Source organism: Cavia porcellus, unplaced genomic scaffold (assembly GCF_034190915.1).
Source record: "Cavia porcellus strain 051 isolate PalLab524CR breed Dunkin Hartley unplaced genomic scaffold, mCavPor4.1 scaffold_36, whole genome shotgun sequence".
NCBI classification, from domain to species: domain Eukaryota; kingdom Metazoa; phylum Chordata; class Mammalia; order Rodentia; family Caviidae; genus Cavia; species Cavia porcellus.
The window spans coordinates 7,508,412-7,526,570 of NW_026947519.1; positions in this window are offsets into that span (position 1 = coordinate 7,508,412).

Below are 18,159 nucleotides of genomic sequence, written 5' to 3' on the forward strand. Positions count from 1 at the left end.
TGAATAACTTCAGAGCTTCTGGAGAGGTCCAAATCACTATGAGTGAGGTCTTCCCTGACTCCCAAAGTTAAAAATAGTAAAACAAACAATTTGAAAAACCAATCAACCAATTAAATACAAACACTAGGTCCAAAGGGTTTCACTGGTTTTAAAACCACTTATGGAATGCACAGCTATTGATGAGGCTTACTCTGCATTCTGCTTTACTCAGGCCCGGCACATGAGCAAATGTGAAAGCAAAATTCAAAATGTTATGTGAAGTGACCATTTCATTGGTGAAATCATGACCCAATAGACATTTTCTCTTTTGAAACTCCAGACATTATCCATATATGTTCTCAAAGGGAAGGAATACACAGGATTTAGCTTGATATGTTTTTCACTATATTGTGTTCCACCAGATTTATTTGAAGATCTCCTGTCCTGCATCCACTGCCCAATGCAGAAGGCCACACATAGGACAACCAACATGAGAACTTCACTGCTACAGCCTGATTAAATCACCATGAGAATATAATTTTCCTTTCATCATCAAAGATTTTTACATCAAATTAACCAGCTCTCTTGCTTTCCCATGTTTTTTCCTGGTTTTTGTACCTTGAAATGGGTGTGCACTCTTCTCAGACTTGATCTCCATCTTCCCCCATATTTCCAAACATATTCATCTGGGAAACATTTAAAGATCTTATTTGGGGCTTGTTTCATTGTTTTCAAATATCTGCCCTTGAAATTCAACTTCCACCACTGTCTCTCATATCCAAAGCTATGTGCTTGCGGAGGATTTCTGCTGAGAAATTTCACAGAAAGCTCTTATACTGCAGGTGAATGATTCCAGCAAGTCTTGACTGAATAGCTTAGGGAACCGGACTCAGCCAAATGACAGACATGACAAGGGAAAAGCATATGCTCAAGGATAGGACATGTCAGAGAACTTCTGCCAGGCCCTGGCATATTTCATATCCCATTGAAAGTACATCCATGTGTAGATTGGCAAGCACTTCCATCCCTAAATTCTGAGCAGAGAAGCCTTCAGTGAGAATCCTGTGGCATACCAGGCCAAGAATATTCATCCTATGTAAATCTTGCCCTACAAGGTCCTCTGTGCCACTGAGGTCTCCATGGCAACGCCCAGCATTGTGACTCAGGTCTCCTACTGCACACTTGTATCCTAGAGCCTAAAGTCCAGCTCACAATGGTGCTCAGCCAATCACAGCCCAGTGTGGTTGCCTGGCAACCACAAGCTTGTGGCTTTCTGTGAACTGTTTCAGCCCAACTCTGCAGCTTTCCACCTCCTACAACCACAGCCATTCCAATCATGCAGTATTTGATTAGCCTCTCTATGTTGCCTCAGAATTTTTTTTTACAGTTGTAATGATCAAGAAAATTTGACATATTTTGAGAAGTGCAGGGAAGTAATTGAAAGGCCTTTTGGTCTGTCTGTGGTCGATGTGTTCCAAACTTGACTACCCCAGTCTTTTATATTTTCAAACCTAGAGCCTAAAATCCACCTCACAGTGATGTTCAGCAAATCTCAGCCCAGTGTGGTTGCCTGGCAACCACAAGCCTGTGGATTTCTGTTAACAGTTTCAGCCCAACTCTGCAGCTTTCCACCTCATACAACCACAGCCATTCCAATCAGGCAGTTTTTGATTCAACTCTCTAAGTTGCCTCAGAATTTTCTTTGAAGTTGTGGTGACCAAGCAAATTTGACATATTTTGACAAGTGGAGGGAAGTAATTGGCTCTGTGTTTAGCTCTGTTGGTGGTACATGGGGTCCAAACCTGACTAACCCAGTCTATTCAATTTTCAAACTTAGAAAGGCAAATATTTCAGGGGAGGAAAGAAAATGCCACAATGATTTGTGTTCTGCCAAGTTTCTGGTGGCTTGGGAAGCAAACCTGCAAACCATACATGCAGTCTCTGCTGGATTACTGCCACCATAGTAGTATCAGTTAGCACTAAAAGCCAGCAACCAGAAGATGAGTCCCAAAATGAAAAGTGAATCCTTGCAGTGCATGAATATTTGGAGTGCCTGCTTCAACTATCCAGCTTCCTCGAGGTTCACTTGTCTGCAATAGCTATTTCAAGGAGGTCTGCAGCCATTCCAGCATAACCCTGAACACTAAACATGAGGTATTAGCTCAATAACTAAACCAACATAATGCTAGATAGCTTGTTATCAGCAGGTTTTCCCAGAATTCAAATGTAACATGGTGAAAGGGAAACCCTTAGAAAAGGGATGTAAATGCCCCTTTCACTAAAAATCCCAGGTGTTTTCTCATGGCATGGAATATGTAGACTCCACAACTCATGTAGTGAACCCCTGGACCTAGACCAAGTGTGTCTAGTTTTCTGTTGTCCTCTTTTTGGAAACAGCACCTTATGTAGTTGTTGAAAGAGGCCTTGAGATAAATTTGTAGCCCATGATGGACTGGAACTCCCAAGGATCCATCCACCTCAGCCCCCAGATTGCTGGGATTATAGGCATGAGCGACCATGCCAAGCATGTGCACAGATATTCTTACATAATTTGTGAAATCCAAATAGTGGTCTATAGGTAGCTTCTGTGTTTCAGACTTTAGGAATATTCCTCTCTTTGTTTTGGCTCCCCTTGTTCAGGTTTCCATTTCTATTGTGATAAGCTCCAAGGCCCCAGGCAAGGGGGTGGCTGCTTTCCTCTGGTGTGTCCTTGGATGATTACAGCCCATGTGAACCGGGTTGAAATATATTGGATCCTGTGCATTTGAAGAGAAAATGAGTAAAGCTTCATGAGTTAATGTGGACATGCCAGGGAATTGAGGGGCCATGATAGAGACAAAACTTCAGGCCATGGGCTGAAGGCTGAGGCTTCTGTACCTCTGCTTCTTGAATAGTGGGCCTGCTGAGCAATTGTGTGCTCTCAAATGTAATTTGATGGGTTTTGTTTTAATTTATTTTGTTTTTTGCTTTGGTTTTTTACATGGAAGGAACAGTACCATGGTTTGAAGAAACTGGAGTGTCTTACCTAAGAGAAACTTGAAAAAAGGGACAATTCAGCAGCCAAGAATTTCTCAAATGCCCTTGGCTTTTTAAAAAATGTGACATAAAGTTGAGCATGTCATATCCATGTCTCTTTACAAAAGATTTTACCTCCTATTTCATAGGAATTACTGTTTCTTTGAAAGTTCAACCTGCACTGAAATAAAGATTATCCCTCCATTCCTCATTCTGCTTGAAACAACATCCTTTGTTAGTTATATTTTGTTAGGCAGAAACACTTGGAGATGACTACAGCAAGAGTTTCCCATTGGTGGAATTTCCACGGAGACACATGAAGTAATACTGCACAACTTCAAGTGAAGTGCACTGTCCCTTGACAATGGCAAGTCTGGGCAAACCTATAGTAACTGAAAATCTTAGAAAGTCTGAAAGTGAGAGAAGGAAATTGGGCCTCTCCACATTTAGACCGGGCCTCTGCTGAAGCACACATTAGTGGATAAACTAATTATGAGATATGAATGAACTCCCAAAACAGAATGGAAATTTTCTTGTTTTGGCCTAGAACGCTACGGTCTGGAGCCCTGTGGTTCTAACTGGATGAGCAAAGTGTGAGCAGAGATCAAAGTAAAACACACACCATTTAGGCAACTCGATATTTAACCAGGTGTCCAGAGTAGTGGCAAATTGTACTTGTGTCACTTTGCTCAAATCCTGTTTTCACAAAAAGTACATTCCAGCATGACCAGTGACTAGAGGAGGACACATTTCAAAGGACTTGTAAAAAAAAGTCCAACAGTGAATTTAGCGCAACACTGAATTTAGATGAAAAGTAGCAGAGTCTTTTAGTCTTTCAAGTTTTAATAGGAGAAACTTATAACATGTAATAGCTGTTACATGAATAACTTCAGAGCTTCTGGAGAGGTCTAAATCACTATGAGTGAGGGCTTCCCTGACTCCCAACGTTAAAAATAGTAAAAAAAACAATTTGAAAAACCAATCAACCAATTAAATACAAACACTAGGTCCAAAGGGTTTCACTGGTTTTAAAACCACTTATGGAATGCACAACTATTGATGAGGCTTACTCTGCATTCTGATTTACTCAGACCCGGTACATGAGCAACTGTGAAAGCAAAATTCAAAATGTTATGTGAAGTGACCATTTCATTGGTGAAACCATGACCCAATAGACATTTTCTCTTTTGAAACTCCGGACATTATCCATATATGTTCTCAAAGGGAAGGAATACACAGGATTTAGCTTGATATGTTTTTCACTATTTTGTGTTCCACCAGATTTATTTGAAGATCTCCTGTCCTGCATCCACCGCCCAATGCAGAAGGCCACACATAGGACAACCAACATGAGAACTTCACTGCTACAGCCTGATTAAATCACCATGAGAATATAATATTCCTTTCATCATCAAAGATTTTTACATCAAATTAACCAGCTCTCTTGCTTTCCCATGTTTTTCCCTGGTTTTTTTACCTTGAAATGGGTGTGCACTCTACTCAGACTTGATCTCCATCTTCCCCCGTATTTCCAAACATATTCATCTGGGAAACATGTAAAGATCTTATTCGGGGCTTGTTTCATTGTTTTCACATATCTGCCCTTGAAATTCAACTTCCACCACTGTCTCTCATATCCACAGCTATGTGCTTGCGGAGGATTTCTGCTGAGAAATTTCACAGAAAGCTCTTATACTGCAGGTGAATGATTCCAGCAAGTCTTGATTGAATAGCTTAGGAAACAGGACTCAGCCAAATGACAGACATGACAAGGGAAAAGCATATGCTCAAGGATAGGACATGTCAGAGAACATCTGCCAGGCCCAGGCATATTTCATATCCCATTGAAAGTACATCCATGTGTAGATTGGCAAGCACTTCCTTCCCTAAATTCTGAGCAGTGAAGCCTTCAGTGAGAATCCTGTGGCATACCAGGCCAAGAATATTCATCCTATTTAAATCTTGCCCTACAAGGTCCTCTGTGCCACTGAGGTCTCCATGGCAACGCCCAGCATTGTGACTCAGGTCTCCTACTTCACACTTGTATCCTAGAGCCTAAAGTCCAGCTCACAATGGTGCTCAGCCAATCACAGCCCAGTGTGGTTGCCTGGCAACCACAAGCTTGTGGCTTTCTGTGAACTGTTTCAGCCCAACTCTGAAGCCTTCCACCTCATACAACCATAGCCATTCCAATAATGCAGTATTTGATTAGCCTCTCTATGTTGCCTCAGAATTTTTTTTACAGTTGTAATGATCAAGAAAATTTGACATATTTTGAGAAGTGGAGGGAAGTAATTGAAAGACCATTTGGTCTGTCTGTGCTCGATGTGTTCCAAACTTGACGACCCCAGTCTTTTAAATTTTCAAACCTAGAGCCTAAAATCCACCTCACAGTGATATTCAGCCAATCTCAGCCCAGTGTGGTTGCCTGGCAACCACAAGCCTGTGGATTTCTGTGAACAGTTTCAGCCCAACTCTGCAGCTTTCCACCTCATACAACCACAGCCATTCCAATCAGGCAGTATTTGATTCACCTCTCTAAGTTGCCTCAGAATTTTCATTGAAGTTGTGGTGACCAAGCAAATTTGACATATTTTGACAAGTGGAGGGAAGTAATTGGCTCTGTCTTTAGCTCTGTTGGTGGTACATGGGTTCTAAACCTGACTAGCCCAGTCTATTCAATTTTCAAACTTAGAAAGCCAAATGTTTCAGGGGAGGAAAGAAAATGCCACAATGATTTGTGTTCTGCCAAGTTTCTGGTGGCTTGGGAAGCAAACCTGCAAACCATACAGGCAGTCTCTGCTGGATTACTGCCACCATGGTAGTATCAGTTAGCACTAAAAGCCAGCAACCAGAAGTTGAGTCCCAAAATGAAAGTGAATCCTTGCAGTGCATGAATATTTGGAGTGCCTGCTTCAACTATCCAGCTTCCTCGGGGTTCACTTGTCTGCAATAGCTATTTCAAGGAGGTCTGCAGCCATTCCAGCATAACCATGAACACTAAACATGAGGTACTAGCTCAATACCTAAACCAACATAATGCTAGATAGCTTGTCACTAGCAGGTTTTCCCAGAATTGAAATGTAACATGGTGAAAGGGAAACCCTTAGAAAAGGGATGCAAATGCCCCTTTCACTAAAAATCCCAGGTGTTTTCTCATGGCATGGAATAATTAGACTCCACAACTCATGTAGTGAACCCCGGGACCTAGACCAAGTGTGTCTAGTTTTCTGTTGTCCTCTTTTTGGAAACAGCATCTTATGTAGTTGTTGAAAGAGGCCTTGAGATAAATTTGTAGCCCATGATGGACTGGAACTCCCAAGGATCCATCCACCTCAGCCCCCAGATTGCTGGGATTATAGGCATGAGCGACCATGCCAAGCATGTGCACAGAGATTCTTACATAATTTGTGAAATCCCACTACTGGTCTATAGGTAGCTTCTGCGTTTCAGACTTTAGGAATATTCCTCTCTTTGTTTTGGCTCCCCTTGTTCAGGTTTCCATTTCTATTGTGCTAAGCTCCAAGGCACCAGGCAAGGGGGTGGCTGCCCTTCCTCTGGTGTGTCCTTGGATGATTACAGCCCAGGTGAACAGGGTTCAAATATACTGGATCCTGTGCATTTGAAGAGGAAAGGAATAAAGCTTCATGAGTTAATTTGGACATGCCAGGGAATTGAGGGGCCATGATAGAGACAAAACTTCAGGCCATGGGCTGAAGGCTGAGGCTTCTGTACCTCTAGCTTCTTGAATAGTGGGCCTGCTGAGCAATTGTGTGCTCTCAAATGTAATTTGATGGGTTTTGTTTTAATTTATTTTGTTTTTTGCTTTGGATTTTTACATGGAAAGAACAGTACCATGTTTTCAAGAAACTGGAGTGTCTTACCTAAGAGAAATTTGAAAAAAGGGACAATTCAGCAGCCAAGAATTTCTCAAATGCCCTTGGCTTTTTAAAAAATGTGACATAAAGTTGAGCATGTCATATCCATGTCTCTTTACAAAAGATTTTACCTCCTATTTCATAGGAATTACTGTTTCTTTGAAAGGTCAACCTGCACTGAAATAAAGATTAAACCCTCCATTCCGCATTCTGCTTGAAACCACATCCTTTGTTAGTTATATTTTCTTACGCAGAAACACTTGGAGATGACTACAGCAAGAGTTTCCCTCTGGTTGAATTTCCACGGAGACACATGAAGTAATACTGCACAACTTCAAGTGAAGTGCACTGTCCCTTGACAATGGCAAGTCTGGGCAAACCTATAGTAACTGAAAATCTTAGAAAGTCTGAAATTGAGAGAAGGAAAATGGGCCTCTCCACATTGAGACCGGGCCTCTCCTGAAGCACACATTTGTGGAAAAAGTAATTATGAGAGACGAATGAACTCCCAAAACGGAATGGAAATTTTCTTGTTTTGGCCTAGAACGCTATGGCCTGGAGCCCTGTGGTTCTAACTGGATGAGCAAAGTGTGAGCAGAGATCAAAGTAAAACACACACCATTTAGGCAACTCGATATTTAACCAGGTGTCCAGAGTAGTGGCAAACTGTACTTGTGTCACTTTGCTCAAATCCTGTCTTCACAAAAAGTACATTCCAGCATGACCAGTGACTAGAGGAGGACACATTTCAAAGGACTTGTAAAAAAAAGTCCAACACTGAATTTAGCGCAACACTGAATTTAGATGAAAAGTAGCAGAGTCTTTTAGTCTTTCAAGTTTTAATAGGAGAAACTTATAACATGTAATAGCTGTTACATGAATAACTTCAGAGCTTCTGGAGAGGTCCAAATCACTATGAGTGAGGGCTTCCCTGACTCCCAAAGTTAAAAATAGTAAAACAAACAATTTGAAAAACCAATCAACCAATTAAATACAAACACTAGGTCCAAAGGGTTTCACTGGTTTTAAAACCACTTATGGAATGCACAACTATTGATGAGGCTTACTCTGCATTATGATTTACTCAGGCCCGGCACATGAGCAAATGTGAAAGCAAAATTCAAAATGTTATGTGAAGTGACAATTTCATTGGTGAAATCATGACCCAATAGACATTTTCTCTTTTGAAACTCCGGACATTATCCATATATGTTCTCAAAGGGAAGGAATACACAGGATTTAGCTTGATATGTTTTTCACTGTTTTGTGTTCCACCAGATTTATTTGAAGATCTCCTGTCCTGCATCCACTGCCCAATGCAGAAGGCCACACATAGGACAACCAACATGAGAACTTCACTGCTACAGCCTGATTAAATCACCATGAGAATATAATTTTCCTTTCATCATCAAAGATTTTTACATCAAATTAACCAGCTCTCTTGCTTTCCCATGTTTTTTCCTGGTTTTTGTACCTTGAAATGGGTGGGCACTCTTCTCAGACTTGATCTCCATCTTCCCCCATATTTCCAAACATATTCATCTGGGAAACATGTAAAGATCTTATTTGGGGCTTGTTTCATTGTTTTCAAATATCTGCCCTTGAAATTCAACTTCCACCACTGTCTCTCATATCCAAAGCTATGTGCTTGCGGAGGATTTCTGCTGAGAAATTTCACAGAAAGCTCTTATACTGCAGGTGAATGATTCCAGCAAGTCTTGACTGAATAGCTTAGGGAACCGGACTCAGCCAAATGACAGACATGACAAGGGAAAAGCATATGCTCAAGGATAGGACATGTCAGAGAACTTCTGCCAGGCCCTGGCATATTTCATATCCCATTGAAAGTACATCCATGTGTAGATTGGCAAGCACTTCCATCCCTAAATTCTGAGCAGTGAAGCCTTCAGTGAGAATCCTGTGGCATACCAGGCCAAGAATATTCATCCTATGTAAATCTTGCCCTACAAGGTCCTCTGTGCCACTGAGGTCTCCATGGCAACGCCCAGCATTGTGACTCAGGTCTCCTACTGCACACTTGTATCCTAGAGCCTAAAGTCCAGCTCACAATGGTGCTCAGCCAATCACAGCCCATTGTGGTTGCCTGGCAACCACAAGCTTGTGGCTTTCTGTGAACTGTTTCAGCCCAACTCTGCAGCTTTCCACCTCCTACAACCACAGCCATTCCAATCATGCAGTATTTGATTAGCCTCTCTATGTTGCCTCAGAATTTTTTTTACAGTTGTAATGATCAAGAAAATTTGACATATTTTGAGAAGTGGAGGGAAGTAATTGAAAGACCTTTTGGTCTGTCTGTGGTCGATGTGTTCCAAACTTGACTACCCCAGTCTTTTATATTTTCAAACCTAGAGCCTAAAATCCACCTCACAGTGATGTTCAGCCAATCTCAGCCCAGTGTGGTTGCCTGGCAACCACAAGCCTGTGGATTTCTGTGAACAGTTTCAGCACAACTCTGCAGCTTTCCACGTCATACAACCACAGCCATTCCAATCAGGCAGTTTTTGATTCACCTCTCTAAGTTGCCTCAGAATTTTCTTTGAAGTTGTGGTGACCAAGCAAATTTGACATATTTTGACAAGTGGAGGGAAGTAATTGGCTCTGTCTTTAGCTCTGTTGGTGGTACATGAGGTCCAAACCTGACTAGCCCAGTCTATTCAATTTTCAAACTTAGAAAGCCAAATGTTTCAGGGGAGGAAAGAAAATGCCACAATGATTTGGGTTGTGCCAAGTTTCTGGTCGCTTGGGAAGCAAACTTGCAAACCATACATGCAGTCTCTGCTGGATTACTGCCACCATAGTAGTATCAGTTAGCACTAAAAGCCAGCAACCAGAAGATGAGTCCCAAAATGAAAGTGAATCCTTGCAGTGCATGAATATTTGGAGTGCCTGCTTCAACTATCCAGCTTCCTCGGGGTTCACTTGTCTGCAATAGCCATTTCAAGGAGGTCTGCAGCCATTCCAGCATAACCCTGAACACTAAACATGAGGTACTAGCTCAATACCTAAACCAATATAATGCTAGATAGCTTGTCATCAGCAGGTTTTCCCAGAATTCAAATGTAACATGGTGAAAGGGAAACCCTTAGAAAAGGGATGCAAATGCCCCTTTCACTAAAAATCCCAGGTGTTTTCTCATGGCATGGAATATTTAGACTCCACAACTCATGTAGTGAACCCCGGGACCTAGACCAAGTGTGTCTAGTTTTCTGTTGTCCTCTTTTTGGAAACAGCATCTTATGTAGTTGTTGAAAGAGGCCTTGAGATAAATTTGAAACCCACGATGGAATGGAACTCCCAAGGATCCATCCACCTCAGCCCCCAGATTGCTGGGATTATAGGCATAAGCGACCATGCCAAGCATGTGCACAGAGATTCTTACATAATTTGTGAAATCCCACTACTGGTCTATAGGTAGCTTCTGTGTTTCAGAATTTAGGAATATTCCTCTCTTTGTTTTGGCTCCCCTTGTTCAGGTTTCCATTTCTATTGTGATAAGCTCCAAGGCCCCAGGAAGGGGGTGGCTGTCCTTCCTCTGGTGTGTTCTTGGATGATTACAGCCCAGGTGAACAGGGTTCAAATGTATTGGATCCTGTGCATTTGAAGAGGAAATGAGTAAAGATTCATGAGTTAATGTGGACATGCCAGGGAATTGAGGGGCCATGATAGAGACAAAACTTCAGGCCATGGGCTGAAGGCTGAGGCTTCTGTACCTCTAGCTTCTTGAATAGTGGGCCTGCTGAGCAATTGTGTGCTCTCAAATGTAATTTGATTGGTTTTGTTTTAATTTATTTTGTTTTTTGCTTTGGTTTTTTACAGGGAAGGGACAGTACCATGGTTTGAAGAAACTGGAGTGTCTTACCAAGAGAAATTTGAAAAAAGGGACAATTCAGCAGCCAAGAATTTCTCAAATGCCCTTGGCTTTTTAAAAAATGTGACATAAAGTTGAGCATGTCATATCCATGTCTCTTTACAAAACATTTTACCTCCTATTTCATAGGAATTACTGTTTCTTTGAAAGGTCAACCTGCACTGAAATAAAGATTGTCCCTCCATTCCTCATTCTGCTTGAAACCACATCCTTTGTTAGTTATAGTTTCTTACGCAGAAACACTTGGAGATGACTACAGCAAGAGTTTCCCATTGGTGGAATTTCCAGGGACACACATGAAGTAATACTGCAGAACTTCAAGTGAAGTGCACTGTCCCTTGACAATGGCAAGTCTGGGCAAACCTATAGTAACTGAAAATCTTAGAAAGTCTGAAAGTGAGAGAAGGAAAACGGGCCTCTCCACATTCAGACAGGGCCTCTCCTGAAGCACACATTTGTGGAAAAACTAATTATGAGATATGAATGAACTCCCAAAACAGAATGGAAATTTTCTTCTTTTGGCCTAGAACGCTACGGTCTGGAGCCCTGTGGTTCTAACTGGATGAGCAAAGTGTGAGCAGAGATCAAAGTAAAATACACACCATTTATGCAACTCGATATTTAACCAGGTGTCCAGAGTAGTGGCAAATTGTACTTGTGTCACTTTGCTCAAATCCTGTCTTCACAAAAAGTACATTCCAGCATGACCAGTGACTAGAGGAGGACACATTTCAAAGGACTTGTAAAAAAAAGTCCAACACTGAATTTAGTGCAACACTGAATTTAGATGAAAAGTAGCAGAGTCTGTTAGTCTTTCAAGTTTTAATAGGAGAAACTTATAACATGTAATAGCTGTTACATGAATAACTTCAGAGCTTCTGGAGAGGTCTAAATCACTATGAGTGAGGGCTTCCCTGACTCCCAACGTTAAAAATAGTAAAAAAAACAATTTGAAAAACCAATCAACCAATTAAATACAAACACTAGGTCCAAAGGGTTTCACTGGTTTTAAAACCACTTATGGAATGCACAACTATTGATGAGGCTTACTCTGCATTATGATTTACTCAGGCCCGGTACATGAGCAACTGTGAAAGCAAAATTCAAAATGTTATGTGAAGTGACCATTTCATTGGTGAAACCATGACCCAATAGACATTTTCTCTTTTGAAACTCCAGACATTATCCATATATGTTCTCAAAGGGAAGGAATACACAGGATTTAGCTTGATATGTTTTTCACTGTTTTGTGTTCCACCAGATTTATTTGAAGATCTCCTGTCCTGCATCCACTGCCCAATGCAGAAGGCCACACATAGGACAACCAACATGAGAACTTCACTGCTACAGCCTGATTAAATCACCATGAGAATGTAATTTTCCTTTCATCGTCAAAGATTTTTACATCAAATTAACCAGCTCTCTTGCTTTCCCATGTTTTTCCCTGGTTTTTGTACCTTCAAATGGGTGTGCACTCTTCTCAGTCTTGATCTCCATCTTCCCCCGTATTTCCAAACATATTCATCTGGGAAACATGTAAAGATCTTATTCGGGGCTTGTTTCATTGTTTTCAAATATCTGCCCTTGAAATTCAACTTCCACCACTGTCTCTCATATCCAAAGCTATGTGCTTGCAGAGGATTTCTGCTGAGAAATTTCACGGAAATCTCTTATACTGCAGGTGAATGATTCCAGCAAGTCTTGACTGAATAGCTTAGGGAACAGGACTCAGCCAAATGACAGACATGACAAGGGAAAAGCATATGCTCAAGGATAGGACATGTCAGAGAATATCTGCCAGGCCCTGGCATATTTCATATCCCATTAAAAGTACTTCCATGTGTAGATTGGCAAGCATTTCCATCCCCAAATTCTGAGCAGTGAAGCCTTCAGTGAGAATCCTGTGGCATACCAGGCCAAGAATAATCATCCTATTTAAATCGTGCCCTACAAAGTCCTCTGTGCCACTGAGGTCTCCATGGCAACGCTCAGCATTGTGACTCAGGTCTCCTACTGCACACTTTTATCCTAGAGCCTAAAGTCCAGCTCACAATGGTGCTCAGCCAATCACAGCCCAGTGTGGTTGCCTGGCAACCACAAGCTTGTGGCTTTCTGTGAACTGTTTCAGCCCAACTCTGCAGCTTTCCACCTCATACAACCACAGCCATTCCAATCATGCAGTATTTGATTAGATTCTCTATGTTGCCTCAGAATTTTTTTTACAGTTGTAGTGATCAAGAAAATTTGACATATTTTGAGAAGTGGAGGGAAGTAATTGAAAGACCTTTTGGTCTGTCTGTGGTCGATGTGTTCCAAACTTGACTACCCCAGTCTTTTAAATTTTCAAAACTAGAGGCTAAAATCAGCCTCACAGTGATGTTCAGCCAATCTCAGCCGAGTGTGGTTGCCTGGCAACCACAAGCCTGTGGATTTCTGTGAACAGTTTCAGCCCAACTCTGCAGCTTTCCACCTCATACAACCACAGCCATTCCAATCAGGCAGTATTTGATTCACCTCTCTATGTTGCCTCAGAATTTTCTTTGAAGTTGTGGTGACCAAGCAAGTTTGTCATATTTTGACAAGTGGAGGGAAGTAATTGGCTCTGTCTTTAGCTCTGTTGGTGGTACATGGGGTCCAAACCTGACTAGTCCAGTCTATTCAATTTTCAAACTTAGAAAGCCAAATGTTTCAGGGGAGGAAAGAAAATGCCACAATGATTTGTGTTCTGCCAAGTTTCTAGTGGCTTACGAAGCAAACTTGTAAACCATACATGCAGTCTCTGCTGGATTACTGCCACCATGGTAGTATCAGTTAGCACTAAAAGCCAGCAACCAGAAAATGAGTCCCAAAATAAAAGTAAATCCTTGCAGTGCATGAATATTTGGAGTGCCTGCTTCAACTATCCAGCTTCCTCGGGGTTCACTTGTCTGCAATAGTTATTTCAAGGAGGTCTGCAGCAATTCCAGCATAACCCTGGACACTAAACATGAGGTACTAGCTCAATACCTAAACCAACATTATGCTAGATAGCTTGTCACCAGCAGGTTGTCCCAGAATTCAAATGTAACATGGTGAAAGGGAAACCCTTAGAAAAGGGATGCAAATGCCCCTTTCACTAAAAATCCCAGGTATTTTCTCATGGCATGGAATATTTAGACTCCACAACTCATGTAGTGAACCCGGGGGAGCTAGACCAAGTTTGTCTAGTTTTCTTTTGTCCTCTTTTTGGAAACAGCATCTTATGTAGTTGTAGAAATAGGTCTTGAGATAAATTCGTAGCCCACGATGGACTGGAACTCCCAAGGATCCATCCACCTCAGCCCCCAGATGGCTGGGATTATAAGTATGAGCAACCATGCCAAGCACGTGCACAGAGATTCTTACATAATTTGTGAAATCCCACTACTGGTCTATAGGTAGCTTCTGTGTTTCAGACTTTCGGACTATTCCTCTCTTTGTTTTGGCTCCCCTTGTTCAGGTTTCCATTTCTATTGTGATAAGCTCCAAGGCCCCAGGCAAGGGGGTGGCTGCCCTTCCTCTCGTGTGTTCTTGGATGATTACAGCCCAGGTGAACAGGGTTCAAATATATTGGATCCTGTGCATTTGAAGAGGAAATGAGTAAACATTCATGAGTTAATGTGGACATGCCAGGGAATTGAGGGGCCATGATAGAGACAAAACTTCAGGCCATGGGCTGAAGGCTGAGGCTTCTGTACCTATAGCTTCTTGAATAGTGGGCCTGCTGAGCAATTGTGTGCTGTCAAATGTAATTTGATGTGTTTTGTTTTAATTTATTTTGTTTTTTGCTTTGGTTTTTTACATGGAAGGAACAGTACCATGGTTTGAAGAAACTGGAGTGTCTTACCTAAGAGAAATTTCAAAAAAGGGACAATTCAGCAGCCAAGAATTTCTCAAATGCCCTTGGCTTTTTAAAAAATGTGACATAAAGTTGAGCATGTCATATCCATGTCTCTTTACAAAAGATTTAACGTCCTATTTCATAGGAATTACTGTTTCTTTGAAAGGTCAACCTGCACTGAAATAAAGATTATCCCTCCATTCCTCATTCTGCTTGAAACCACATTCTTTGTTAGTTATATTGTCTTACGCAGAAACACTAGGAGACGACTACAGCAAGAGTTTCCCATTGGTGGAATTTCCACGGACACACATGAATTAATACTGCACAACTTCAAGTGAAGTGCACTGTCCCTTGACAATGGCAAGTCTGGGCAAACCTATAGTAACTGAAAATCTTAGAAAGTCTGAAAGTGAGAGAAGGAAAATGGGCCTCTCCACATTTAGACAGGGACTCTCCTGAAGCACACATTTGTGGAAAAATTAATTATGAGAGACGAATGAACTCCCAACATGGAATGGAAATTTTCTTGTTTAGGCCTAGAACGCTATGGCCTGGAGCCATGTGGTTCTAAATGGATGAGCAAAGTGTGAGCAGAGATCAAAGTAAAACACACACCATTTAGGCAACTCGATATTTAACCAGGTGTCCAGAGTAGTGGCAAATTGTACTTGTGTCACTTTGCTCAAATCCTGTCTTCACAAAAAGTACATTCCAGCACGACCAGTGACTAGAGGAGGACACGTTTAAAAGGACTTGTAAAAAAAAGTCCAACACTGAGTTTAGCGCAACACTGAATTTAGATGAAAAGTAGCAGAGTCTGTTAGTCTTTCAAGTTTTAATAAGAGAAACTTATAACATGTAATAGCTGTTACATGAATAACTTCAGAGCTTTTGGAGAGGTCTAAATCACTATGAGTGAGTGCTTCCCTGGTTCCCAAAGTTAAAAATAGTAAAACAAACAATTTGAAAAACCAATCAACCAATTAAATACAAACACTAGGTCCAAAGGGTTTCACTGGTTTTAAAACCACTTATGGAATGCACAACTATTGATGAGGCTTACTCTGCATTCTGTTTTACTCAGGCCCGGTACATGGGCAACTGTGAAAGCAAAATTCAAAATGTTATGTGAAGTGACCATTTCATTGGTGAAACCATGACCCAATAGACATTTTCTCTTTTGAAACTCCAGACATTATCCATATATGTTCTCAAAGGGAAGGAATACACAGGATTTAGCTTGATATGTTTTTCACTATTTTGTGTTCCACCAGATTTATTTGAAGATCTCCTGTCCTGCATCCACTGCCCAATGCAGAAGGCCACACATAGGACAACCAACATGAGAACTTCACTGCTACAGCCTGATTAAATCACCATGAGAATATAATTTTCCTTTCATCATCAAAGATTTTTACATCAAATTAAGCAGCTCTCTTGCTTTCCCATGGTTTTCCCTGGTTTTTGTACCTTGAAATGGGTGTGCACACTTCTCAGTCTTGATCTCCATCTTCCACCGTATTTCCAAACATAGTCATCTGGGAAACATGTAAAGATCTTATTCGGGGCTTGTTTCATTGTTTTCAAATTTCTGCCCTTGAAATTCAACTTCCACCACTGTCTCTCATATCCAAAGCTATGTGCTTGCAGAGGATTTCTGCTGAGAAATTTCACAGAAAGCTCTTATACTGCAGGTGAATGATTCCAGCAAGTCTTGACTGAATAGCTTAGGGAACAGGACTCAGCCAAATGACAGACATGACAAGGGAAAAGCATATGCTCAAGGATAGGACATGTCAGAGAACATCTGCCAGGCCCTGGCATATTTCATGTCCCATTGAAAGTACATCCATGTGTAGATTGGCAAGCACTTTCCTAACCAAATTCTGAGCAGTGAAGCCTTCAGTGAAAATCCTGAGGCAAACCATGCCAAGAATATTCATCCTATTTAAATCTTGCCCTACAAGGTCCTCTGTGCCACTGAGGTCTCCATGGCAATGCCCAGCATTGTGACTCAGGTCTCCTACTGCACACTTGTATCCTAGAGCCTAAAGCCCAGCTCACAACGGTGCTCAGCCAATCACAGCCCAGTGTGGTTGCCTGGCAACCACAAGCTTGTGGCTTTCTGTGAACTGTTTGAGCCCATCTCTGCAGCTTTCCACCTCATACAACCACAGCCATTCCAATCATGCAGTATTTGATTAGCCTCTCTATGTTGCCTCAGAATTTTTTTTACAGTTGTAGTGATCAAGAAAATTTGACATATTTTGAGAAGTGGAGGGAAGTAATTGAAAGACCTTTTGGTCTGTCTGTGGTCGATGTGTTCCAAACTTGACTACACCAGTCTTTTAAATTTTCAAAACTAGAGCCTAAAATCCACCTCACAGTGATGTTCAGCCAATCTCAGCCGAGTGTGGTTGCCTGGCAACCACAAGCCTGTGGATTTCTGTGAACAGTTTCAGCCCAACTCTGCAGCTTTCCACCTCATACAACCACAGCCATTCCAATCAGGCAGTTTTTGATTCACCTCTCTGAGTTGCCTCAGAATTTTATTTGAAGTTGTGGTGACCAAGCAAATTTGACATATTTTGACAAGTGGAGGGAAGTAATTGGCTCTGTCTTTAGCTCTGTTGGTGGTACATGAGGTCCAAACCTGACTAGCCCAGTCTATTCAATTTTCAAACTTAGAAAGACAAATGTTTCAGGGGAGGAAAGAAAATGCCACAATGATTTGGGTTCTGCCAAGTTTCTGTTCGCTTGGGAAGCAAACTTGCAAACCATACATGCAGTCTCTGCTGGATTACTGCCACCATGGTAGTATCAGTTAGCACTAAAAGCCAGCAACCAGAAGATGAGTCCCAAAATAAAAGTAAATCCTTGCAGTGCATGAATATGTGGAGTGCCTACTTCAACTATCCAGCTTCCTCGGGGTTCACTTGTCTGCAATAGCTATTTCAAGGAGGTCTGCAGCAATTCCAGCATAACCCTGAACACTAAACATGCGGTATTAGCTCAATACCTAAACCAACATAATGCTAGATAGCTTGTCACCAGCAGGTTGTCCCAGAATTCAAATGTAACATGGTGAAAGGGAAACCCTTAGAAAAGGGATGCAAATGCCCCTTTCACTAAAAATCCCAGGTATATTCTCATGGCATGGAATATTTAGACTCCATAACTCATGTAGTGAACCCGGGGGAGCTAGACCAAGTTTGTCTAGTTTTCTTTTGTCCTCTTTTTGGAAACAGCATCTTATGTAGTTGTAGAAATAGGCCTTGAGATAAATTCGTAGCCCACGATGGACTGGAACTCCCAAGGATCCATTAACCTCAGCCCCCAGATGGCTGGGATTATAAGTATGAGCGACCATGCCAAGCATGTGCACAGAGATTCTTACATAATTTGTGAAATCCCACTACTGGTCTATAGGTTGCTTCTGTGTTTCAGACTTTCGGACTATTCCTCTCTTTGTTTTGGCTCCCCTTGTTCAGGTTTCCATTTCTATTGTGATAAGCTCCAAGGCCCCAGGCAAGGGG